The following is a 26881-nucleotide window of genomic DNA, read 5'->3' as shown; positions in this document are numbered from 1 at the left end:
CTTTAACTGGTCTCACAGGAAATGATCAAACATAGTCAGAAAGAAGAGTCAGTCGTCTTCTACTTAGGTCTGCATTGTGCCTTTTGTATTTGATTCCGATGCAATTTCTGTGTATCGTCGTCAATAAGAAGGTCCAAGGTATACAGTAAACCTGAAGTGGGGCAACGGAATCTGTAACTAGTGTCACAGGAATTGTTCAAAGCATAGACAGTAAGAAGAGCCAGTCGCCTTGTACTTAAGTCGGCATTGTGCCTTTTGAATTTAATTCCGATGCAATTTCTGTGTTTCGTCGTCAATAAGAAGGTCCAAGGGATACAGTAAACATATACTGAAGCATCGGAATCTAAAACTGGTCTCACTGGAAATGTTCAAAAAATAGTTAGTAAGAAGAGTCAGTCTTCTTGTACTTCAGTCGGCACTGTGCCTTTTGAATTTAATTCCGATGCAATTTCTGAGTTTCATTGTCAATAAGAAGGTCCAAGGGATACAGTAAACCTGAAGTGAAGCATCGGAATCTAAAACCGGTCTCACAGGAAAGGTTCAATACATAGACAGTAAGAAGAGCCAGTCTTCTTGTACTTGAGTCTGCATTGTGCATTTTGTATTTAATTCCGAAGCAATTTCTGTGTTTCGTCGTCAATAAGAAGGTGAGACGGAATCAGTAAACCTAACATGAAGCATCGGAATCCTTAACTTGTGTCACAGGAATGGTTCAAAACATAGACAGTAAGAAGAGTCAGTCTTCTTGTACTTACGTCGGCATTGTGCCTTTTGTATTTAATTCTGTTGCAATTTCTGTGTTTCGTCGTCAAAAGGAGGATCCAAGGCATACAGTAAACCTGAAGTGAAGCATCGGAATCCATAACTAGTGTCACAGGAATGGTTCAAAACATAGACAGTAAGAAATGCCAGTCTTCTTGTACTTAAGTCTGCATTGTGCCTTTTGTATTTAATTCCGATGCAAATTCTGTGTGTAATCGTCATTAAGAATGCCCAAGGGACACAGTAGACATATAGTTAAGCATCGGAAACTAAAATTGATCTCACAGGATATGTTCAAATCATAGTCAGTAAGAAGAGTCAGTCTTCTTGTACTTAAGTCAGGATTGTGCCTTTTGTATTTAATTCCTATGCAATTTCTGTGTTTCGTGGTCAATAAGAAGGTCCAAGGTATACAGTAAACCTGAAGTGAGGAATCGGAATCTGTAACTAGTGTCACAGGAAATGTTTAAAACATAGACAGTAAGAAGAGCCAGTCTTCTTGTACTTAAGTTGGCATTGTGCCTTTTGAATTTAATTCCGATGCAATTTCTGTGTTTCGTCGACTATAATAGGGTCCAAGGGATACAGTAAACATATAGTGAAGCATCGGAATATAAAACTGCTCTCACAGGAAATGTTCAAAGATAGTCAGTAAGAAGAATCAGTCTTCTTGTACTTAAGTCGGCATTGTTCGGTTTGTATTTAATTCCTATGCAATTTCTGTGTTTCGTCGTCAATAAGAAGGTCCAAGGGATACAGTAAACCTGAAGTGAAGCATCGGAATCTATAACTAGTGTCACAGGAATAGTTCAAAACATAGACAGTGAGAAGAAACCGTCTTCTAGTACTTAAGTCAGCATTGTGCCTTTTGAATTTAATTCCGATGCAATATCTGTCTTTCATCGTCAATAAGAATGTCCAAGGTATACAGTAAACATATAGTGAAGCATCGGAATCTTTAACTGGTCTCACAGGAAATGATCAAAACATAGTCAGAAAGAAGAGTCAGTCGTCTTCTACTTAAGTCTGCATTGTGCCTTTTGTATTTGATTCCGTTGCAATTTCTGTGTTTCATGATAAATAAGAGGGTCCAAGGGATACAGTAAACATATACTGAAGCATCGGAATCTAAAACTGGTCTCACAGGAAATGTTCAAAAAATAGTTAGTAAGAAGAGTCAGTCTTCTCCTACTTCAGTCGGCACTGTGGCTTTTGAATTTAATTCCGATGCAATTTCTGAGTTTCATCGTCAATAAGATAGTCCAAGGGATACAGTAAACCTGAAGTGAAGCATCGGAATCTAAAACCGGTCTCACAGGAAAGGTTCAATACATAGACAGTAAGAAGAGCCAGTCTTCTTGTACTTGAGTCTGCATTGTGCATTTTGTATTTAATTCCGACGCAATTTCTGTGTTTCGTCGTCAATAAGAAGGTGAGACTGAATCAGTAAACCTAACATGAAGCATCGGAATCCTTAACTTGTGTCACAGGAATGGTTCAAAACATAGACAGTAAGAAGAGTCAGTCTTCTTGTACTTACGTCGGCATTGTGCTTTTTGTATTTAATTCCTATGCAATTTCTGTGTTTCGTCGTCAATAAGAAGTTCCAAGGGATACAGTAAACCTGAAGTGAAGCATCGCAATCTATAACTAGTGTCACAGGAATGGTTCAAAACATAGACAGTAAGAAGTGGCAGTCTTCTTGTACTTAAGTCGGCATTGTGCCATTTGTATTTAATTCGGATGCAAATTCTGTGTTTCAATGTCAATAAGAATGTCCAAGGGACACAGTAGACATATAGTGAAGCATCGGAAACTAAAACTGGTCTCACAGGATATGTTCAAATCATAGTCAGTAAGAAGAGTCAGTCTTCTTGTACTTAAGTCAGGATTGTACCTTTTGTATTTAATTCCGATGCAATTTCGGTGTTTCGTCGTCAATAAGAAGGTCCAAGGTATACAGTAAACCTGAAGTGAGGCATCGGAAAATGTAACTAGTGTCACAGGAAATGTTCAAAACATAGACAGTAAGAAGAGCCAGTCTTCTTGTACTTAAGTCGGCCTTGTGCCTTTTGAATTTAATTCCGATGCAATTTCTGTGTTTCGTCGTCATAAAGAAGGTCCAAGGGATACAGATAACATATAGTGAAGCATCGGAATCTAAAACTGCTCTCACAGGAAATGTTCAAAGATAGTCGGTAAGAAGAGTCAGTCGTCTTGTACTTAAGTCGGCATTGTGCCGTTTGTATTTAATTCCTATGCAATTTCTGTGTTTCGTCGTCAATAAGAAGGTCCAAGGGATACAGTAAACCCGAAGCGAAGCATCGGAATCTATAACTAGTGACACTGGAATGGTTCAAAACATAGACAGTAAGAAGAGCCTGTCTTCCTGTACTTAAGTCTGCATTGTGCCTTTTGTATGTAATACCGATGCAATTTCTGTCTTTCGTCGTCTATAAGAAGGTCGAAGGTTTACTGTAAAGCAGAAGTGAAGCATCGGAATCTATAACTAGTGTCACAGGAATGTGTCAAAACATAGACAGTAAGGAGAGCCAGTCTTCTTGTACTTAAGTCGGCATTGTGCCTTTTGTATTAATTTCCGATTCAATTTCTGTGTTCCGTCGTCAATAAGAAGGACCAAGGGATACAGTAAACCTGAAGTGAACAATCGGAATCTATAAGTAGTGTCACAGGAATAATTCAAAACATAGACAGTGAGAAGAAACCGTCTTCTATTACTTAAGTCAGCATTGTGCCTTTTGTATTTAATTCCGATGCAATATCTGTGTTTCATGGTCAATAAGAAGGTCCAAGGGATACAGTAAACATATAGTGATGCATCGGAATCTTTAACTGGTCTCACAGGAAATGATCAAAACATAGTCAGAAAGAAGAGTCAGTCTTCTAGTACTTAAGTCGGCATTGTGCCTTTTGAATTTAATTCCGATGCAATTTCTGAGTTTCATCGTCAATAAGAAGTTCCAAGGGATACAGTAAACCTGATGTGAAGCAACGGAGCTAAAACCGGTCTCACAGGAAACGTTCAATACATAGACAGTAAGAAGAGCCAGTCTTCTTGTACTTGAGTCTGCATTGTGCATTTTGTATTTATTTCCGACGCAATTTCTGTGTTTCGTCGTCAATAAGAAGGTGAGAGGGAATCAGTAAACCTAACGTGAAGCATCGGAATCCTTAACTAGTGTCACAGGAATGGTTCAAAACATAGACAGTAAGAAGAGTCAGTCTTCTGGTACTTACGTCGGCATTGTGCCTTTTGTATCTAATTCCGATGCAATCTCTGTGTTTCGTCGTCAATAAGAAGTTCCAAAGGATACAGTAAACCTCAAGTGAAGCATCGGAATCTATAACTAGTGTCACAGGAATGGTTCAGATCATAGACAGTAAGAAGAGCCAGTCTTCTTGTACTTAAGTCGAAATTGTGCCAATTGTATTCATTTCCGATACAATTTCTGTGTTTCGTCGTCAATAAGAAGGTCCAAGGGATACAGTAAACCTTAAGTGAGGCATCGGAATCTATATCTAGTGTCACAGAAATGGTTCAAAGCATAGAAAGTAAGAAGAGCCACTCTTCTTGTACTTATGTCGGCATTGTGCCTTTTGTATTTAATTCCGATGCAATTTCTGTGTTTCGTCGTCAATAAGAAGGTCAGTGGGATACCGTAAACCGGAAGTGAAGCATCGGAATCCTTAACTAGTGTCACAGGAATGGTTCACACATAGACAGTAAGAAGTGTCAGTCTTCATGTACATAAGTCGGCATTGTGCCATTTGTATTTAATTCCGATGCAATTTCTGTGACTCATCGTCAATAAGAAGATCAGAGGGATACAGTAAACCTGAAGTGAAGCATCGGAAACTATAACTAGTGTCACAGGAATGGTTCAAAACATAGACAGTAAGAAGAGTCAGTCTTTTTGTACCTATGTCTTCATTGTGCCTTTTGTATTTAATTCCAATGCAATTTCTGTGATTCATCGTCAATAAGAAGGTCAGAGGGATACAGTAAACCTGAAGTGAATTATCGGAATCTACAACTAGTGTCACAGGAATGGTTCAGAACATAGACAGTAAGAAGAGCCAGTCTTCTTGTACTTAAGTCGGCAGTGTGCCTTTTATATTCATTTCCGATACAATTTCTGTGTTTCGTCGTCAATAAGAAGGTCCAAGGGATACAGTAAACCCGGAGTGAAGCATCGGAATATATAACTAGTGTCACTGGAATGGTTCAAAACATAAACACTAAGAAGAGCAAGTCTTCCTGTACTTAAGTCGGCATTGTGCATTTTTGTATTTATTTCAGATGCAATAACTGGGGTTCGTCGGCAATAAGAAGGTCCAAGGGATACAGTAAACCTGAAGTGAAGCATCAGATTCTATAACTAGTGTCACAGGAATGGTTGAAAGCATAGACAGTAAGAAGAGCCACTCTTCTTGTACTAAAGTCGGCATTGTGCCTTTTGTATTTAATTCCGATGCAATTTCTGTGTTTCATCGTCAATAAGAGGGTCTAAGGGATACATTAAACATATATTGAAACATCGGAATTAAATACTGGTCTCACAGGAAATGTTAAAAACATAGTCAGTAAGAAGAGTCAGTCTTCTTGAACTTAAGTCGGCATTGTGCCTTTTGTATTTAATACTGTTGCAATTTCTGTGTTTCGTCGTCAAAAAGAAGGTCCAAGGCATAGAGTAAACCTGAAGTGAAGTATCGGAATCTATAACTAGTGTCACAGCAATGGTTCAAAACATAGACAGTAAGAAGTGCCAGTCTTCTTGTACTTAAGTCGGCATTGTGCCTTTTGTATTTCATTCCGATGCAAATTCTGTGTTTCATAGTCAATAAGAATGTCCAAGGGACGCAGTAGACATATAGTAAAGCATTGGAAACTAAAACTGGTCTCACAGGATATGTTCAAATCATAGTCAGTAAGAAGAGTCAGTCTTCTTGGACTTAAGTCAGGATTGTGCCTTTTGTATTTAATTCCGATGCAATTTCTGTGTTTCGTCGTCAATAAGAAGGTCCAAGGTATACAGTAAACCTGAAGTGAGGCATCGGAATCTGTAACTAGTGTCACAGGAATTGTTCAAAGCATAGACAGTAAGAAGAACCAGTCGCCTTGTACTTAAGTAGGCATTGTGCCTTTTGAATTTAATTCCGATGCAATTTCTGTGTTTCGTCGTCAATAAGAAAGTCCAAGGGATACAGTAAACATATAGTGAAGCATCGGAATCTAAAACTGCTCTCACAGGAAATGTTCAAAGATAGTCAGTAAGAGGAGTCAGTCTTCTTATACTTAAGTCGGCATTGTGCCGTTTGTATTTAATTCCTATGCAATTTCTGTGTTTCGTCGTCAATAAGAAGGTCCAAGGGATACAGTAAACCCGAAGTGAAGCATCGGAATCTATAACTAGTGTCACTGGAATGGTTCAAAACATAGACAGTAAGAAAGGCCAGTCTTCCTGTACTTAAGTCTGCATTGTGCCTTTTGTATGTAATTCCGATGCAATTTCTGTGTTTCGTCGTCAATAAGAAGGTCGAAGGTTTACTGTAAACCTGAAGTCAAGCATCGGAATCTATAACTAATGTCACAGGAATGGTTCAAAGCATAGACAGTAAGGAGAGCCAGTCTTCTTGTACTTAAGTCGGCATTGTGTCTTTTGTATTAATTTCCGATGCAATTTCTGTGTTCCGTCGTCAATAAGAAGGTCGAAGGGATACAGTAAACCTTAAGTGAGGCATCGGAATCTATAACTAGTGTCACAGGATTAGTTCAAAACATAGACAGTGGGAAGAAACCGTCTTCTAGTACTTAAGTCAGCATTGTGCCTTTTGAATTTAATTCCGATGCAATATCTGTCTTTTATCGTCAATAAGAAGGGCCAAGGGATACAGTAAACATATAGTGAAGCATCGGAATCTTTAACTGGTCTCACAGGAAATGATCAAAACATAGTCGGAAAGAAGAGTCAGTCGTCTTCTACTTAAGTCTGCATTGTGCCTTTGTATTTGATTCCGATGCAATTTCTGTGTTTCATGGTCAATAAGAGGGTCCAAGGGATACAGTAAACATATACTGAAGCATCGGAATCTAAAACTGGTCTCACAGGAAATGTTCAAAAAATAGTTAGCAAGAAGAGTCAGTCTTCTTGTACTTCAGTCGGCACTGTGCCTTTTGAATTGAAATCCGATGCAATTTCTGAGTTTCATCGACAATAAGAAGGTCCAAGGGATACAGTAAACCTGAAGTGAAGCATCGGAATCTAAAACCGGTCTCGAAGGAATGGTTCAATACATAGACAGTAAGAAGAGCCAGTCTTCTTGTACTTGAGTCTGCATTGTGCATTTTGTATTTAATTCCGACGCAATTTCTGTGTTTCGTCGTCAATAAGAAGGTGAGACGGAATCAGTAAACCTAACATGAAGCATCGGAATCCTTAACTTGTGTCACAGGAATGGTTCAAAACATAGACAGTAAGAAGAGTCAGTCTTCTTGTACTTACGTCGGCATTGTGCCTTTTGTATTTAATTCCGATGCAATTTCTGTGTTTCGTCGTCAATAAGAAGTTCCAAGGGATACAGTAAACCTGAAGTGAAGCATCGCAAACTATAACAAGTGTCACTGGAATGGTTCAGAACATAGACAGTAAGAAGAGTCAGTCTTCTTGTACTTAAGTCGAAATTGTGCCTTTTGTATTCATTTCCGATACAATTTCTGTGTTTCGTCGTCAATAAGAAGGTCCAAGGGATACAGTAAACCTTAAGTGAGGCATCGGAATCTATATCTAGTGTCACAGGAATGGTTCAAAGCATAGAAAGTAAGAAGAGCCACTCTCTTTGTACGTAAGTCGGCATTGTGCCTTTTGTATTTAATTCTGTTGCAATATCTGTGTTTCGTCGTCAAAAAGAAGATCCAAGGCATACAGTAAACCTGAAGTGAAGCATCGCAATCTATAACTAGTGTCACTGGAATGGTTCAAACATAGACAGTAAGAAGAGTCAGTCTTCTTGTACTTACGTCGGCATTGTGCCTTTTGTATTTAATTCCGATGCAAATTCTGTGTTTCATTGTCAATAAGAATGTCCAAGGGACACAGTAGACATATAGTGAAGCATCGGAAACTAAAACTGGTCTCACAGGATATGTTCAAATCATAGTCAGTAAGAAGAGTCAGTCTTCTAGTACTTAAGTCAGGATTGTGCCTTTTGTATTTAATTGCGATGCAATTTCTGTGTTTCGTCGTCAATAAGAAGGTCCAAGGTATGCAGTAAACCTGAAGTGAGGCATCGGAATCTGTAACTAGTGTCACAGGAAATGTTCAAAACATAGACAGTAAGAAGAGCCAGTCTTCTTGTACTTAAGTCGGCATTGTGCCTTTTGAATTTAATTCCGATGCAATTTCTGTGTTTCGTCGTCAATAAGAAGGTCCAAGGGATACAGATAACATATAGTGAAGCATCGGAATCTAAAACTGCTCTCACAGGAAATGTTCAAATATAGTCAGTAAGAAGAGTCAGTCGTCTTGTACTTAAGTCGGCATTGTGCCGTTTGTATTTAATTCCTATGCAATTTCTGTGTATGGTCGTCAATAAGAAGGTCCAAGGGATACAGTAAACCCGAAGTGAAGCATAGGAATCTATAACTAGTGTCACTGGAATGGTTCAAAACATAGACAGTAAGAAGAGCCAGTCTTCCTGTACTTAAGTCTGCATTGTGCCTTTTATATGTAATACCGATGCAATTTCTGTCTTTCGTCGTCAATAAGAAGGTCGAAGGTTTACTGTAAAGCTGAAGTGAAGCATCGGAATCTATAACTAGTGTCACAGGAATGGGTCATAACATAGACAGTAAGGAGAGCCAGTCTTCTTGTACTTAAGTCGGCATTGTGCCTTTTTTATTAATTTCCGATTCAATTTCTGTGTTCCGTCGTCAATAAGAAGGACCAAGGGATACAGTAAACCTGAAGTGAAGCATCGGAATCTATAAGTAGTGTAACAGGAATAGTTCAAAACATAGACAGTGAGAAGAAACCGTCTTCTAGTACTTAAGTCAGCATTGTGCCTTTTGTATTTAATTCCGTTGCAATATCTGTGTTTCATCGTCAATAAGAAGGTCCAAGGGATACAGTAAACATATAGTGAAGCATCGGAATCTTTAACTGGTCTCACAGGAAATGATCAAAACATAGTCAGAAAGAAGAGTCAGTCTTCTTGTACTTAAGTCGTCATTGTGCCTTTTGAATTTAATTACGATGCAATTTCTGAGTTTCATCGTCAATAAGAAGTTCCAAGGGATACAGTAAACCTGAAGTGAAGCAACGGAATCTAAAACCGGTCTCACAGGAAAGGTTCAATACATAGACAGTAAGAAGAGCCAGTCTTCTTGTACTTGAGTCTGCATTGTGCATTTTGTATTTATTTCCGACGCAATTTCTGTGTTTCGTCGTCAATAAGAAGGTGAGAGGGAATCAGTAAACCTAACGTGAAGCATCGGAATCCTTAACTAGTGTCACAGGAATGGTTCAAAACATAGACAGTAAGAAGAGTCAGTCTTCTGGTACTTACGTCAGCATTGTGCCTTTTGTATCTAATTCCGATGCAATCTCTGTGTTTCGTCGTCAATAAGAAGTTCCAAAGGATACAGTAAACCTCAAGTGAAGCATCGGAATCTATAACTAGTGTCACAGGAATGGTTCAGAACATAGACAGTAAGAAGAGCCAGTCTTCTTGTACTTAAGTCGAAATTGTGCCAATTGTATTCATTTCCGATACAATTTCTGTGTTTCGTCGTCAATAAGAAGGTCCAAGGGATACAGTAAACCTTAAGTGAGGCATCGGAATCTATATCTAGTGTCACAGGAATGGTTCAAAGCATAGACAGTATGAAGAGCCAGTCTTCTTGGAATTGAGTCGGCATTGTGCCTTTTGTATTTAATTCCGATGGAATTTCTGGGTTTCATCGTCAATAAGAAGGTCAGTGGGATACCGTAAACCTGAGGTGAAGCATCGGAATCCTTAACTAGTGTCACAGGAATGGTTCACACATAGACAGTAAGAAGAGTCAGTCTTCATGTACATAAGTCGGCATTGTGCCATTTGTATTTAATTCCGATGCAATTTCTGTGATTCATCGTCAATAAGAAGATCAGAGGGATACAGTAAACCTGAAGTGAAGCATCGGAAACTATAACTAGTGTCACAGGAATGGTTCAAAACATAGACAGTAAGAAGAGTCAGTCTTTTTGTACCTATGTCTTCATTGTGCCTTTTGTATTTAATTCCAATGCAATTTCTGTGATTCATCGTCAATAAGAAGGTCAGAGGGATACAGTAAACCTGAAGTGAATTATCGGAATCTATAACTAGTGTCACAGGAATGGTTCAGAACATAGACAGTAAGAAGAGTCAGTCTTCTTGTACTTAAGTCGGCATTGTGCCTTTTATATTCATTTCCGATACAATTTCTGTGTTTCGTCGTCAATAAGAAGGTCCAAGGGATACAGTAAACCCGAAGTGAAGCATCGGAATATATAACTAGTGTCACTGGAATGGTTCAAAACATAAACACTAAGAAGAGCAAGTCTTCCTGTACTTAAGTCGGCATTGGTCATTTTTGTATTTATTTCAGATGCAATATCTGGGGTTCGTCGGCAATAAGAAGGTCCAAGGGATACAGTAAACCTGAAGTGAAGCATCAGATTCTATAACTAGTGTCACAGGAATGGTTCAAAGCATAGACAGTAAGAAGAGCCACTCTTCTTGTACTAAAGTCGGCATTGTGCCTTTTGTATTTAATTCCGATGCAATTTCTGTGTTTCATCGTCAATAAGAAGGTCAGAGGGATACAGTAAACCTGAAGTGAATTATCGGAATCTATAACTAGTGTCACAGGAATGGTTCAGAACATAGACAGTAAGAAGAGTCAGTCTTCTTGTACTTAAGTCGGCATTGTGCCTTTTATATTCATTTCCGATACAATTTCTGTGTTTCGTCGTCAATAAGAAGGTCCAAGGGATACAGTAAACCCGAAGTGAAGCATCGGAATATATAACTAGTGTCACTGGAATGGTTCAAAACATAAACACTAAGAAGAGCAAGTCTTCCTGTACTTAAGTCGGCATTGGTCATTTTTGTATTTATTCCAGATGCAATATCTGGGGTTCGTCGGCTATAAGAAGGTCCAAGGGATACAGTAAACCTGAAGTGAAGCATCAGATTCTATAACTAGTGTCACAGGAATGGTTCAAAGCATAGACAGTAAGAAGAGCCACTCTTCTTGTACTAAAGTCGGCATTGTGCCTTTTGTATTTAATTCCGATGCAATTTCTGTGTTTCATCGTCAATAAGAAGGTCTAAGGGATACATTAAACATATATTGAAACATCGGAATTAAATACTGGTCTCACAGGAAATGTTAAAAACATAGTCAGTAAGAAGAGTCAGTCTTCTTGAACTTAAGTCGGCATTGTGCCTTTTGTATTTAATACTGTTGCAATTTCTGTGTTTCGTCGTCAAAAAGAAGGTCCAAGGCATACAGTAAACCTGAAGTGAAGCATCGGAAACTAAAACCGGTCTCACAGGAAAGATTCAATACATAGACAGTAAGAAGAGCCAGTCTTCTTGTACTTGAGTCTGCATTGTGCATTTTGTATTTAATTCCGATGCAATTTCTGTGTTTCGTCGTCAATAAGAAGTTCCAAGGGATACAGTAAACCTGAAGTGAAGTATCGGAATCTATAACTAGTGTCACAGCAATGGTTCAGAACATAGACAGTAAGAATAGCCAGTCTTCTTGTACTTAAGTCGAAATTGTGCATTTTGTATTCATTTCCGATACAATTTCTGTGTTTCGTCGTCAATAAGAAGGTCCAAGGGATACAGTAAACATTAAGTGAGGCATCGGTATCTATATCTAGTGTCACAGGAATGGTTCAAAGCATAGAAAGTAAGAAGAGCCACTCCTCTTGTACTTAAGTCGGCATTGTGCCTTTTGTACTTAATTCTGTTGCAATATCTGTGTTTCGTCGTCAAAAAGAAGGTCCAAGGCATACAGTAAACCTGAAGTGAAGCATCAGATTCTATAACTAGTGTCACAGGAATGGTTCAAAACATAGACAGTAAGAAGTGCCAGTCTTCTTGTACTTAAGTCGGCATTGTGCCTTTTGTATTTCATTCCGATGCAAATTCTGTGTTTCATCGTCAATAAGAATGTCCAAGGGACACAGTAGACATATAGTGAAGCATTGGAAACTAAAACTGGTCTCACAGGATATGTTCAAATCATAGTCAGTAAGAAGAGTCAGTCTTCTTGTACTTAAGTCAGGATTGTGCCTTTTGTATTTAATTCCGATGCAATTTCTGTGTTTCGTCGTAATAAGAAGGTCCAAGGTATACAGTAAACCTTAAGTGAGGCATCGGAATCTATAACTAGTGTCACAGGATTAGTTCAAAACATAGACAGTGGGAAGAAACCGTCTTCTAGTTTTTAAGTCAGCATTGTGCCTTTTGAATTTAACTCCGATGCAATATCTGTCTTTCATCGTCAATAAGAAGGTCCAAGGGATACAGTAAACATATAGTGAAGCATCGGAATCTTTAACTGGTCTCACAGGAAATGATCAAAAAATAGTTAGCAAGAAGAGTCAGTCTTCTTGTACTTCAGTCGGCACTGTGCCTTTTGAATTTAAATCCGATGCAATTTCTGAGTTTCATCGACAATAAGAAGGTCCAAGGGATACAGTAAACCTGAAGTGAAGCATCGGAATCTAAAACCGGTCTCACAGGAAAGGTTCAATACATAGACAGTAAGAAGAGCCAGTCTTCTTGTACTTGAGTCTGCATTGTGCATTTTGTATTTAATTCCGACGCAATTTCTGTGTTTCGTCGTCAATAAGAAGTTGAGACGGAATCAGTAAACCTAACATGAAGCATCGGAATCCTTAACTTGTGTCACAGGAATGGTTCAAAACATAGACAGTAAGAAGAGTCAGTCTTCTTGTACTTACGTCGGCATTGTGCCTTTTGTATTTAATTCCGATGCAATTTCTGTGTTTCGTCGTCAATAAGAAGTTCCAAGGGATACAGTAAACCTGAAGTGAAGCATCGGAATCTATAACTAGTGTCACAGGAATGGTTCAGAACATAGACAATAAGAAGAGCCAGTCTTCTTGTACTTAAGTCGAAATTTTGCCATTTGTATTCATTTCCGATACAATATCTGTGTTTCGTCGTCAATAAGAAGGTCCAAGGGATACAGTAAACCTTAAGTGAGGCATCGGAATCTATATCTAGTGTCACAGGAATGGTTCAAAGCATAGAAAGTAAGAAGAGCCACTCTCCTTGTACGTAAGTCGGCATTGTGCCTTTTGTATTTAATTCTGTTGCAATATCTGTGTTTCGTCGTCAAAAAGAAGATCCAAGGCATACAGTAAACCTGAAGTGAAGCATCGCAATCTATAACTAGTGTCACCGGAATGGTTCAAACATAGACAGTAAGAAGAGTCAGTCTTCTTGTACTTACGTCGGCATTGTGCCTTTTGTATTTAATTCCGATGCAAATTCTGTGTTTCATCGTCAATAAGAAGGTCAGTGGGATACCGTAAACCTGAAGTGAAGCATCGGAATCCTTAACTAGTGTCACAGGAATGGTTCACACATAGACAGTAAGAAGAGTCAGTCTTCATGTACATAAGTCGGCATTGTGCCTTTTGTACTTAATTCCGATGCAATTTCTGTGATTCATCGTCAATAAGAAGACCAGAGGGATACAGTAAACCTGAAGTGAAGCATCGGAAACTATAACTAGTGTCACAGGATTGGTTCAAATCATAGACAGTATGAAGAGCCAGTCTTCTTGGAATTGAGTCGGCATTGTGCCTTTTGTATTTAATTCCGATGGAATTTCTGGGTTTCATCGTCAATAAGAAGGTCAGTGGGATACCGTAAACCTGAAGTGAAGCATCGGAATCCTTAACTAGTGTCACAGGAATGGTTCACACATAGACAGTAAGAAGAGTCAGTCTTCATGTACATAAGTCGGCATTGTGCCTTTTGTACTTAATTGCGATGCAATTTCTGTGATTCATCGTCAATAAGAAGACCAGAGGGATACAGTAAACCTGAAGTGAAGCATCGGAAACTATAACTAGTGTCACAGGAATGGTTCAAAACATAACAAGTAAGAAGAGTCAGTCTTTTCGTACCTATGTCGGCATTGGGGCTTTTGTATTTAATTCCAATGCAATTTCTGTGATTCATCGTCAATAAGAAGGTCAGAGGGATACAGTAAACCTGAAGTGAATTATCGGAATCTATAACTAGTGGCACAGGAATGGTTCAGAACATAGACAGTAAGAAGAGCCAGTCTTCTTGTACTTAAGTCGGCATTGTGCCTTTTATATTCATTTCCGATACAATTTCTGTGTTTCGTCGTCAATAAGAAGGTCCAAGGGATACAGTAAATCTGAAGTGAAGCATCGGAATGTATATCTAGTGTCACAGGAATGGTTCAAAGCATAGAAAGTAAGAAGAGCCAGTCTTCTTGTACTTATGTCGGCATTGTGCCTTTTGTATTTAATTCCGATGCAATTTCTGTGTTTTGTCGTCAATAAGAAGGTCCAAGGGATACAGTAAACCTGAAGTGAAGCATCGGAATCTATAACTAGTGTCACAAAAATGGTTCAAATCATAGACAGTAAGAAGAGCCACTCTTTTTGTATTTAAGTCTGCATTGTGCCTTTTGTATTTGATTCCGATGCAACTTCTGTGTTTCATCGTCAATAAGAGGGTCCAAGGGATACAGTAAACATATACTGAAGCATCGGAATCTAAAACTGGTCTCACAGGAAATGTTCAAAACATAGTCAGTAAGAAGAGTCAATTATCTTGTACTTAAGTCGGCATTGTGCCTTTTGTATTTAATTCCGATGCTATTTCTGGGATTCATCGTCAATAAGAAGGTCCAAGGAATACGGAATACCTGAAGTAAAGCATCGGAATCTATAACTAGTGTCAAACGAATGGTTCAAAACATAGACAGTATGGTGAGCCAGTCTTCTAGTACTTAAGTCGGCATTGTGCCTTTGGTATTTAATTCCGATTATATTTCTGGGTTTCGTCGTCTATAAGAAGGACCAAGGTATACAGTAATCCTGAAGTGAAGCATCGGAATCTATAACTAGTGTCACAGGAATGGTTCAAAACATAGACAGTGAGAAGAGCCAGTCTTCTTGTAGTTAAGTCTGCATTGTGCCTTTTCTATTTGATTCCGATGCAATTTCTGTGTTTCATCGTCAATAAGAAGGTCCAAGGGATACAGTAAACATATAGTGAAGCATCGGGTACTAAAACTGGTCTCACAGGAAATGTTCAAAAAATAGTCAGTAAGAAGAGTCAGTCTTCTTGTACTTAAGTCGGTATTGTGCCTTTTGAATTTAATTCCGATGCAATTTCAATGTTTCATCGTCAATAAGAAGGCCCAAGGGATACAGTAAACCTGAAGTGAAGCATCGAAATCTGAAACCAGTCTCACAGGGAAAGTTCAATGCATATACAGTAAGAAGAGACAGTCTTCTTGTACTTAAGTCGGCATTGTGCATTTTGTATTTAATTCCGATGCAATTTCTGTGATTCATAGTCTTTAAGAAGGTCAGAGGGATACAGTAAACCTAAAGTGAAGCATCGGAATCTATAACTAGTGTCACAGGAATGGGTCAAAGCACAGGCAGTAAGAAGAGCCAGTCTTCTTGTACTTAAGGCGGCATTGTGCCTTTTGTATTTATTTCCGATGCAATTTCAGTGTTTCGTCGTCAATAAGAAGGTCCAAGGGATACAGTATTCCTGAAGTGTAGCATCGGAATCTATATCTAGTGTCACAGGAATGGTTCAAAACATTGACATTAAGAAGAGCCAGTCTTCTAGTACTTAAGTCGGCATTGTGCCTTTTGTATTTAATTCCGATGCAATTTCAGTGTTTCGTCGTCAATAAAAAGGTCCAAGGCATGCAGTAAACCTGAAGTGAAGCATCGCAATCTATAACTAGTGTCACAGGAATGGTTCAAAACATAGCCAGTAAGAAGAGCCAGTCTTCTTGTACTTAAGTCGGCATTGTGCATTTTGTATTAATTTCCGATGCAATTTCTGTGTTTCTTCGTCAATAAGAAAGACCAAGGGATGCAGTAAACCTGAAGGGAAGCATCGGAATCTATAACTAGTGTCACAGGAATGGTTCAAAACATAGACAGTGAGAAGAGCCAGTCTTCTTGTACTTAAGTCAGCATTGTGATTTTTGTATTTAATTCCGATGCAATTTCTGTGTATCATCGTCAATAAGAAGGTCCAAGGGATACATTAAACATATAGTGAAGCATCGGAATTTAATACTGGTCTCACAGGAAATGTTATAAACACAGTCAGTAAGAAGAGTCAGTCTTCTTGTACATAAGTAGACATTGTGCCACTTGTCATTAATTCAGTTGCAATTTCTGTGTTTCGTCGTCAATAAGAAGGTCCAAGGCATACAGTAAACCTGAAGTGAAGCATCGGAATCTATAACTAGTGTCACAGGAATGGTTCAAAACATTGACAGTAAGAAGTGCCAGTCTTCTTGTTCTTAAGTCACCATTGTGCCTTCTGTATTTAATTCCGATGCAACTTCTATGTTTCATCGTCAAGTCTTCTTGTACTTAAGTCTGCATTGTGCCTTTTCTATTTGATTCCGATGCAATTTCTGTGTTTCATCGTCAATAAGAAGGTCCAAGGGATACAGTAAACATATAGTGAAGCATCGGATACAGTAGACATATAGTGAAGCATCGGAAACTAAAACTGGTCCCACAGGAAATATTCAAAACATAGACAGTAAGAAGAGCCAGTCTTCCTGTACTTAAGTCGGCATTGTGCCATTTGTATTTAATTCCGATGCCATTTCTGTGATTCATCGTCAATACGAAGGTCCAAGGGATACTGTATACCTGAAGTGATGCATCGGAATCTATAACTAGTGTCACAGGAATGGTTCAAAACATAGTCGGTATGGAGAGCCAGTCTTCTTGTACTTAACTCGGCATTGTGCCTTTGGTATTTAATTCCGATGCAATTTCAGTGTTTCGTCGTCAATAAGATGGTCCAAGGGATACAGTAAACCTGAAGTGAAGCATCGGAATCAATAACTAGCGTCACAGGACTGGCTCAAATCATAGACAGTAAGAAGAGCCAGTCTACTTGTACTTAAGTCGGCATTGTGCCTTTTTGTATTTATTTCCGATGCAATAACTGGGGTTCGTCGGCAATAAGAAGGTCCAAGGGATACAGTAAACCTGAAGTGAAGCATCAGATTCTATATATAGTGTCACAGGAATGGTTCAAAGCATAGACAGTAAGAAGAGCCACTCTTCTTGTACTAAAGTCGGCATTGTGCCTTTTGTATTTAATTCCGATGCAATTTCTGTGTTTCATCGTCAATAAGAAGGTCTAAGGGATACATTAAACATATAGTGAAACATCGGAATTTAATATTGGTCTCACAGGAAATGTTAAAAACATAGTCAGTAGGAAGAGTCAGTCTTCTTGAACTTAAGTCGGCATTGTGCCTTTTGTATTTAATTTTGTTGCAATTTCTGTGTTTCGTCGTCAAAAAGAAGGTCCAAGGCATACAGTAAACCTGAAGTGAACCATCGGAATCTAAAACCGGTCTCACAGGAAAGGTTCAATACATAGACAGTAAGAAGAGCCAGTCTTCTTGTACTTAAGTCGATATTGTGCCTTTTGTATTCATTTCCGATACAGTTTCTGTGTTTCGTCGTCAAAAAGAAGGTCCAAGGCATACAGTAAACCTGAAGTGAAGCATCGGAATCTATAACTAGTGTCACAGGAATGGTTCAAAACATAGACAGTAAGAAGTGCCAGTCTTCTTGTACTTAAGTCGGCATTGTGCCTTTTGTATTTCATTCCGATGCAAATTCTGTGTTTCATCGTCAGTAAGAATGTCCAAGGGACACAGTAGACATATAGTGAAGCATTGGAAACTAAAACTGGTCTCACAGGAAATGTTCAAATCATAGTCAGTAAGAAGAGTCAGTCTTCTTGTACTTAAGTCAGGATTGTGCCTTTTGTATTTAATTCCGATGCAATTTCTGTGTTTCGTCGTCAATAAGAAGGTCCAAGGTAAACAGTAAACCTGAAGTGAGGCATCGGAATCTGTAACTAGTGTCACAGGAGTTGCTCAAAGCATAGACAGTAAGAAGAGCCAGTCGCCTTGTACTTAAGTCGGCATTGTGCCTTTTGAATTTAATTCCGATGCAATTTCTGTGTTTCGTCGTCAATAAGAAGGTCCAAGGGATACAGTAAACATATAGCGAAGCATCGGAATCTAAAACTGCTCTCACAGGAAATGTTCAAAGATAGTCAGTAAGAAGAGTCAGTCTTCTTATACTTAAGTCGGCATTGTGCCGTTTGTATTAATTTCCGATGCAATTTCTGTGTTCCGTCGTCAATAAGAAGGACCAAGGGATACAGTTAACCTGAAGTGAAGCATCGGAATCTATAACTAGTGTCACAGGAATAGTTCAAAACATAGACAGTGAGAAGAAACCGTCTTATAGTACTTAAGTCAGCATTGTGCATTTTGAATTTAATTCCGATGCAATATCTGTCTTTCATCGTCAATAAGAAGGTCCAAGGGATACAGTAAACATATAGTGAAGCATCGTAATCTTTAACTGGTCTCACAGGAAATGATCAAAACATAGTCAGAAAGAAGAGTCAGTCGTCTTCTACTTAGGTCTGCATTGTGCCTTTTGTATTTGATTCCGATGCAATTTCTGTGTATCGTCGTCAATAAGAAGGTCCAAGGTATACAGTAAACCTGAAGTGAGGCAACGGAATCTGTAACTAGTGTCACAGGAATTGTTCAAAGCATAGACAGTAAGAAGAGCCAGTCGCCTTGTACTTAAGTCGGCATTGTGCCATTTGAATTTAATTCCGATGCAATTTCTGTGTTTCGTCGTCAATAAGAAGGTCCAAGGGATACAGTAAACATATACTGAAGCATCGGAATCTAAAACTGGTCTCACAGGAAGTGTTCAAAAAATAGTTAGTAAGAAGAGTCAGTCTTCTTGTACTTCAGTCGGCACTGTGCCTTTTGAATTTAATTCCGATTAAATTTCTGAGTTTCATTGTCAATAAGAAGGTACAAGGGATACAGTAAACCTGAAGTGAAGCATCGGAATCTATAACTAGTGTCACAGGAATGGTTCAAAACATAGACAGTAAGAAGTGCCAGTCTTCTTGTACTTAAGTCTGCATTGTGCCTTTTGTATTTAATTCCGATGCAAATTCTGTGTGTAATCGTCATTAAGAATGTCCAAGGGACACAGTAGACATATAGTGAAGCATCGGAAACTAAAATTGGTCTCACAGGATATGTTCAAATCATAGTCAGTAAGAAGAGTCAGTCTTCTTGTACTTAAGTCAGGATTGTGCCTTTTGTATTTAATTCCGATGCAATTTCTGTGTTTCGTGGTCAATAAGAAGGTCCAAGGTATACAGTAAACCTGAAGTGAGGCATCAGAATCTGTAACTAGTGTCACAGGAAATGTTTAAAACATAGACAGTATGAAGAGCCAGTCTTCTTGTACTTAAGTTGGCATTGTGCCTTTTGAATTTAATTCCGATGCAATTTCTGTGTTTCGTCGACAATAATAGGGTCCAAGGGATACAGTAAACATATAGTGAAGCATCGGAATATAAAACTGCTCTCACAGGAAATGTTCAAAGATAGTCAGTAAGAAAAATCAGTCTTCTTGTACTTAAGTCGGCATTGTTCGGTTTGTATTTAATTCGTATGCAATTTCTGTGTTTCGTCGTCAATAAGAATGTCCAAGGGATACAGTAAACATATAGTCAAGCATCGGAATCTTTAACTGGTCTCACAGGAAATGATCAAAACATAGTCAGAAAGAAGAGTCAGTCGTCTTCTACTTAAGTCTGCATTGTGCCTTTTGTATTTGATTCCGATGCAATTTCTGTGTTTCGTCGTCAATAAGTAGGTGAGACGGAATCAGTAAACCTAACATGAAGCATCGGAATCCTTAATTTGTGTCACAGGAATGGTTCAAAACATAGACAGTAAGAAGAGTCAGTCTTCTTGTACTTACGTCGGCATTGTGCTTTTTGTATTTAATTCCTATGCAATTTCTGTGTTTCGTCGTCAATAAGAAGTTCCAAGGGATACAGTAAACCTGAAGTGAAGCATCGCAATCTGTAACTAGTGTCACAGGAATGGTTCAAAACATAGACAGTAAGAAGTGCCAGTCTTCTTGTACTTAAGTCGGCCTTGTGCCTTTTGAATTTAATTCCGATGCAATTTCTGTATTTCGTCGTCAATAAGAAGGTCCAAGGGATACAGATAACATATAGTGAAGCATCGGAATCTAAAACTGCTCTCACAGGAAATGTTCAAAGATAGTCGGTAAGAAGAGTCAGTCGTCTTGTACTTAAGTCGGCATTGTGCCGTTTGTATTTAATTCCTATGCAATTTCTGTGTTTCGTCGTCAATAAGAAGGTCCAAGGGATACAGTAAACCCGAAGTGAAGCATCGGAATCTATAACTAGTGTCACTGGAATGGTTCAAAACATAGACAGTAAGAAGAGCCTGTTTTCCTGTACTTAAGTCTGCATTGTGCCTTTTGTATGTAATACCGATGCAATTTCTGTCTTTCGTCGACAATAAGAAGGTCGAAGGTTTACTGTAAAGCTGAAGTGAAGCATCGGAATCTATAACTAGTGTCACAGGAATGGGTCAAAACATAGACAGTAAGGAGAGCCAGTCTTCTTGTACTAAAGTCGGCATTGTGCCTTTTATATTAATTTCCGATTCAATTTCTGTGTTCCGTCGTCAATAAGAAGGACCAAGGGATACAGTAAACCTGAAGTGAAGCATCGGAATCTATAAGTAGTGTCACAGGAATAGTTCAAAACATAGACAGTGAGAAGAAACCGTCTTCTAGTACTTAAGTCAGCATTGTGCCTTTTGTATTTAATTCCGATGCAATATCTTTGTTTCATCGTCAATAAGAAGGTCCAAGGGATACAGTAAACATATAGTGATGCATCGGAATCTTTAACTGGTCTCACAGGAAATGATCAAAACATAGTCAGAAAGAAGAGTCAGTCTTCTTGTACTTAAGTCGGCATTGTGCCTTTTGAATTTAATTCCGATGCAATATCTGAGTTTCATCGTCAATAAGAAGTTCCAAGGGATACAGTAAACCTGAAGTGAAGCAACGGAACCTAAAACCGGTCTCACAGGAAAGGTTCAATACATAGACAGTAAGAAGAGCCAGTCTTCTTGTACTTGAGTCTGCATTGTGCATTTTGTATTTATTTCCGACGCAATTTCTGTGTTACGTCGTCAATAAGAAGGTGAGAGGGAATCAGTAAACCTAACGTGAAGCATCGGAATCCTTAACTAGTGTCACAGGAATGGTTCAAATCATAGACAGTAAGAAGAGTCAGTCTTCTGGTACTTACGTCGGCATTGTGCCTTTTGTATCTAATTCCGATGCAATCTCTGTGTTTCGTCGTCAATAAGAAGTTCCAAAGGATACAGTAAACCTCAAGGGAAGCATCGGAATATATAACTAGTGTCACAGGAATGGTTCAGAACATAGACAGTAAGAAGAGCCAGTCTTCTTGTACTTAAGTCGAAATTTTGCCAATTGTATTCATTTCCGATACAATTTCTGTGTTTCGTCTTCAATAAGAAGGTCCAAGGGATACAGTAAACATATAGTGAAGCATCGGAATCTAAAACTGCTCTCACAGGAAATGTTCAAAGATAGTCAGTAAGAAGAGTCAGTCTTCTTATACTTAAGTCGGCATTGTGCCGTTTGTATTAATTTCCGATGCAATTTCTGTGTTCCGTCGTCAATAAGAAGGACCAAGGGATACAGTAAACCTGAAGTGAAGCATCGGAATCTATAACTAGTGTCACAGGAATAGTTCAAAGCATAGACAGTGAGAAGAAACCATCTTATAGTACTTAAGTCAGCATTGTGCATTTTGAATTTAATTCCGATGCAATATATGTCTTTCATCGTCAATAAGAAGGTCCAAGGGATACAGTAAACATATAGTGAAGCATCGGAATCTTTAACTGGTCTCACAGGAAATGATCAAACATAGTCAGAAAGAAGAGTCAGTCGTCTTCTACTTAGGTCTGCATTGTGCCTTTTGTATTTGATTCCGATGCAATTTCTGTGTATCGTCGTCAATAAGAAGGTCCAAGGTATACAGTAAACCTGAAGTGGGGCAACGGAATCTGTAACTAGTGTCACAGGAATTGTTCAAAGCATAGACAGTAAGAAGAGCCAGTCGCCTTGTACTTAAGTCGGCATTGTGCCTTTTGAATTTAATTCCGATGCAATTTCTGTGTTTCGTCGTCAATAAGAAGGTCCAAGGGATACAGTAAACATATACTGAAGCATCGGAATCTAAAACTGGTCTCACAGGAAATGTTCAAAAAATAGTTAGTAAGAAGAGTCAGTCTTCTTGTACTTCAGTCGGCACTGTGCCTTTTGAATTTAATTCCGATGCAATTTCTGAGTTTCATTGTCAATAAGAAGGTCCAAGGGATACAGTAAACCTGAAGTGAAGCATCGGAATCTAAAACCGGTCTCACAGGAAAGGTTCAATACATAGACAGTAAGAAGAGCCAGTCTTCTTGTACTTGAGTCTGCATTGTGCATTTTGTATTTAATTCCGACGCAATTTCTGTGTTTCGTCGTCAATAAGAAGGTGAGACGGAATCAGTAAACCTAACATGAAGCATCGGAATCCTTAACTTGTGTCACAGGAATGGTTCAAAACATAGACAGTAAGAAGAGTCAGTCTTCTTGTACTTACGTCGGCATTGTGCCTTTTGTATTTAATTCTGTTGCAATTTCTGTGTTTCGTCGTCAAAAAGAGGATCCTAGGCATACAGTAAACCTGAAGTGAAGCATCGGAATCCATAACTAGTGTCACAGGAATGGTTCAAAACATAGACAGTAAGAAGTGCCAGTCTTCTTGTACTTAAGTCTGCATTGTGCCTTTTGTATTTAATTCCGATGCAAATTCTGTGTGTAATCGTCATTAAGAATGTCCAAGGGACACAGTAGACATATAGTGAAGCATCGGAAACTAAAATTGATCTCACAGGATATGTTCAAATCATAGTCAGTAAGAAGAGTCAATCTTCTTGTACTTAAGTCAGGATTGTGCCTTTTGTATTTAATTCCTATGCAATTTCTGTGTTTCGTGGTCAATAAGAAGGTCCAAGGTATACAGTAAACCTGAAGTGAGGAATCGGAGTCTGTAACTAGTGTCACAGGAAATGTTTAAAACTTAGACAGTAAGAAGAGCCAGTCTTCTTGTACTTAAGTTGGCATTGTGCCTTTTGAATTTAATTCCGATGCAATTTCTGTGTTTCGTCGACTATAATAGGGTCCAAGGGATACAGTAAACATATAGTGAAGCATCGGAATATAAAACTGCTCTCACAGGAAATGTTCAAAGATAGTCAGTAAGAAGAATCAGTCTTCTTGTACTTAAGTCGGCATTGTTCGGTTTGTATTTAATTCCTATGCAATTTCTGTGTTTCGTCGTCAATAAGAAGGTCCAAGGGATACAGTAAACCTGAAGTGAAGCATCGGAATCTATAACTAGTGTCACAGGAATAGTTCAAAACATAGACAGTGAGAAGAAACCGTCTTCTAGTACTTAAGTCAGCATTGTGCCTTTTGAATTTAATTCCGATGCAATATCTGTCTTTCATCGTCAATAAGAATGTCCAAGGTATACAGTAAACATATAGTGAAGCATCGGAATCTTTAACTGGTCTCACAGGAAATGATCAAAACATAGTCAGAAAGAAGAGTCAGTCGTCTTCTACTTAAGTCTGCATTGTGCCTTTTGTATTTGATTCCGTTGCAATTTCTGTGTTTCATGATAAATAAGAGGGTCCAAGGGATACAGTAAACATATACTGAAGCATCGGAATCTAAAACTGGTCTCACAGGAAATGTTCAAAAAATAGTTAGTAAGAAGAGTCAGTCTTCTCCTACTTCAGTCGGCACTGTGCCTTTTGAATTTAATTCCGATGCAATTTCTGAGTTTCATCGTCAATAAGAAGGTCCAAGGGATACAGTAAACCTGAAGTGAAGCATCGGAATCTAAAACCGGTCTCACAGGAAAGGTTCAATACATAGACAGTAAGAAGAGCCAGTCATCTTGTACTTGAGTCTGCATTGTGCATTTTGTATTTAATTCCGACGCAATTTCTGTGTTTCGTCGTCAATAAGAAGGTGAGACTGAATCAGTAAACCTAACATGAAGCATCGGAATCCTTAACTTGTGTCACAGGAATGGTTCAAAACATAGACAGTAAGAAGAGTCAGCCTTCTTGTACTTACGTCGGCATTGTGCTTTTTGTATTTAATTCCTATGCAATTTCTGTGTTTCGTCGTCAATAAGAAGTTCCAAGGGATACAGTAAACCTGAAGTGAAGCATCGCAATCTATAACTAGTGTCACAGGAATGGTTCAAAACATAGACAGTAAGAAGTGCCAGTCTTCTTGTACTTAAGTCGGCATTGTGCCTTTTGTATTTAATTCGGATGCAAATTCTGTGTTTCAATGTCAATAAGAATGTCCAAGGGACACAGTAGACATATAGTGAAGCATCGGAAACTAAAACTGGTCTCACAGGATATGTTCAAATCATAGTCAGTAAGAAGAGTCAGTCTTCTTGTACTTAAGTCAGGATTGTACCTTTTGTATTTAATTCCGATGCAATTTCGGTGTTTCGTCGTCAATAAGAAGGTCCAAGGTATACAGTAAACCTGAAGTGAGGCATCGGAAAATGTAACTAGTGTCACAGGAAATGTTCAAAACATAGACAGTAAGAAGAGCCAGTCTTCTTGTACTTAAGTCGGCCTTGTGCCTTTTGAATTTAATTCCGATGCAATTTCTGTGTTTCGTCGTCATAAAGAAGGTCCAAGGGATACAGATAACATATAGTGAAGCATCGGAATCTAAAACTGCTCTCACAGGAAATGTTCAAAGATAGTCGGTAAGAAGAGTCAGTCGTCTTGTACTTAAGTCGGCATTGTGCCGTTTGTATTTAATTCCTATGCAATTTCTGTGTTTCGTCGTCAATAAGAAGGTCCAAGGGATACAGTAAACCCGAAGTGAAGCATCGGAATCTATAACTAGTGACACTGGAATGGTTCAAAACATAGACAGTAAGAAGAGCCTGTCTTCCTGTACTTAAGTCTGCATTGTGCCTTTTGTATGTAATACCGATGCAATTTCTGTCTTTCGTCGTCTATAAGAAGGTCGAAGGTTTACTGTAAAGCAGAAGTGAAGCATCGGAATCTATAACTAGTGTCACAGGAATGTGTCAAAACATAGACAGTAAGGAGAGCCAGTCTTCTTGTACTTAAGTCGGCATTGTGCCTTTTGTATTAATTTCCGATTCAATTTCTGTGTTCCGTCGTCAATAAGAAGGACCAAGGGATACAGTAAACCTGAAGTGAAGCATCGGAATCTATAAGTAGTGTCACAGGAATAATTCAAAACATAGACAGTGAGAAGAAACCGTCTTCTATTACTTAAGTCAGCATTGTGCCTTTTGTATTTATTTCCGACGCAATTTCTGTGATTCGTCGTCAATAAGAAGGTGAGAGGGAATCAGTAAACCTAACGTGAAGCATCGGAATCCCTAACTAGTGTCACAGGAATGGTTCAAAACATAGACAGTAAGAAGAGTCAGTCTTCTGGTACTTACGTCGGCATTGTGCCTTTTGTATCTAATTCCGATGCAATCTCTGTGTTTCGTCGTCAATAAGAAGTTCCAAAGGATACAGTAAACCTCAAGTGAAGCATCGGAATCTATAACTAGTGTCACAGGAATGGTTCTGAACATAGACAGTAAGAAGAGCCAGTCTTCTTGTACTTAAGTCGAAATTGTGCCAATTGTATTCATTTCCGATACAATTTCTGTGTTTCGTCGTCAATAAGAAGTTCCAAGGGATACAGTAAACCTTAAGTGAGGCATCGGAATCTATATCTAGTGTCACAGAAATGGTTCAAAGCATAGAAAGTAAGAAGAGCCACTCTTCTTGTACTTATGTCGGCATTGTGCCTTTTGTATTTAATTCCGATGCAATTTCTGTGTTTCGTCGTCAATAAGAAAGTCCAAGTGATACAGTAAACCTGAAGTAAAGCATCGGAATCTATAACTAGTGTCACAGGATTGGTTCAACTCATAGACAGTATGAAGAGCCAGTCTTCTTGGAATTGAGTCGGCATTGTGCCTTTTGTATTTAATTCCGATGGAATTTCTGGGTTTCATCGTCAATAAGAAGGTCAGTGGGATACCGTAAACCGGAAGTGAAGCATCGGAATCCTTAACTAGTGTCACAGGAATGGTTCACACATAGACAGTAAGAAGAGTCAGTCTTCATGTACATAAGTCGGCATTGTGCCATTTGTATTTAATTCCGATGCAATTTCTGTGACTCATCGTCAATAAGAAGATCAGAGGGATACAGTAAACCTGAAGTGAAGCATCGGAAACTATAACTAGTGTCACAGGAATGGTTCAAAACATAGTCAGTAAGAAGAGTCAGTCTTTTTGTACCTATGTCTTCATTGTGCCTTTTGTATTTAATTCCAATGCAATTTCTGTGATTCATCGTCAATAAGAAGGTCAGAGGGATACAGTAAACCTGAAGTGAATTATCGGAATCTATAACTAGTGTCACAGGAATGGTTCAGAACATAGACAGTAAGAAGAGCCAGTCTTCTTGTACTTAAGTCGGCAGTGTGCCTTTTATATTCATTTCCGATACAATTTCTGTGTTTCGTCGTCAATAAGAACGTCCAAGGGATACAGTAAACCCGGAGTGAAGCATCGGAATATATAACTAGTGTCACTGGAATGGTTCAAAACATAAACACTAAGAAGAGCAAGTCTTCCTGTACTTAAGTCGGCATTGTGCATTTTTGTATTTATTTCAGATGCAATAACTGGGGTTCGTCGGCAATAAGAAGGTCCA

Source organism: Schistocerca serialis, unplaced genomic scaffold (assembly GCF_023864345.2).
Source record: "Schistocerca serialis cubense isolate TAMUIC-IGC-003099 unplaced genomic scaffold, iqSchSeri2.2 HiC_scaffold_1370, whole genome shotgun sequence".
Taxonomy (NCBI): Eukaryota; Metazoa; Arthropoda; class Insecta; order Orthoptera; family Acrididae; genus Schistocerca; species Schistocerca serialis.
The sequence above is the reverse complement of the archived record's forward strand: the minus strand, read 5'-3'. Positions refer to the sequence as shown.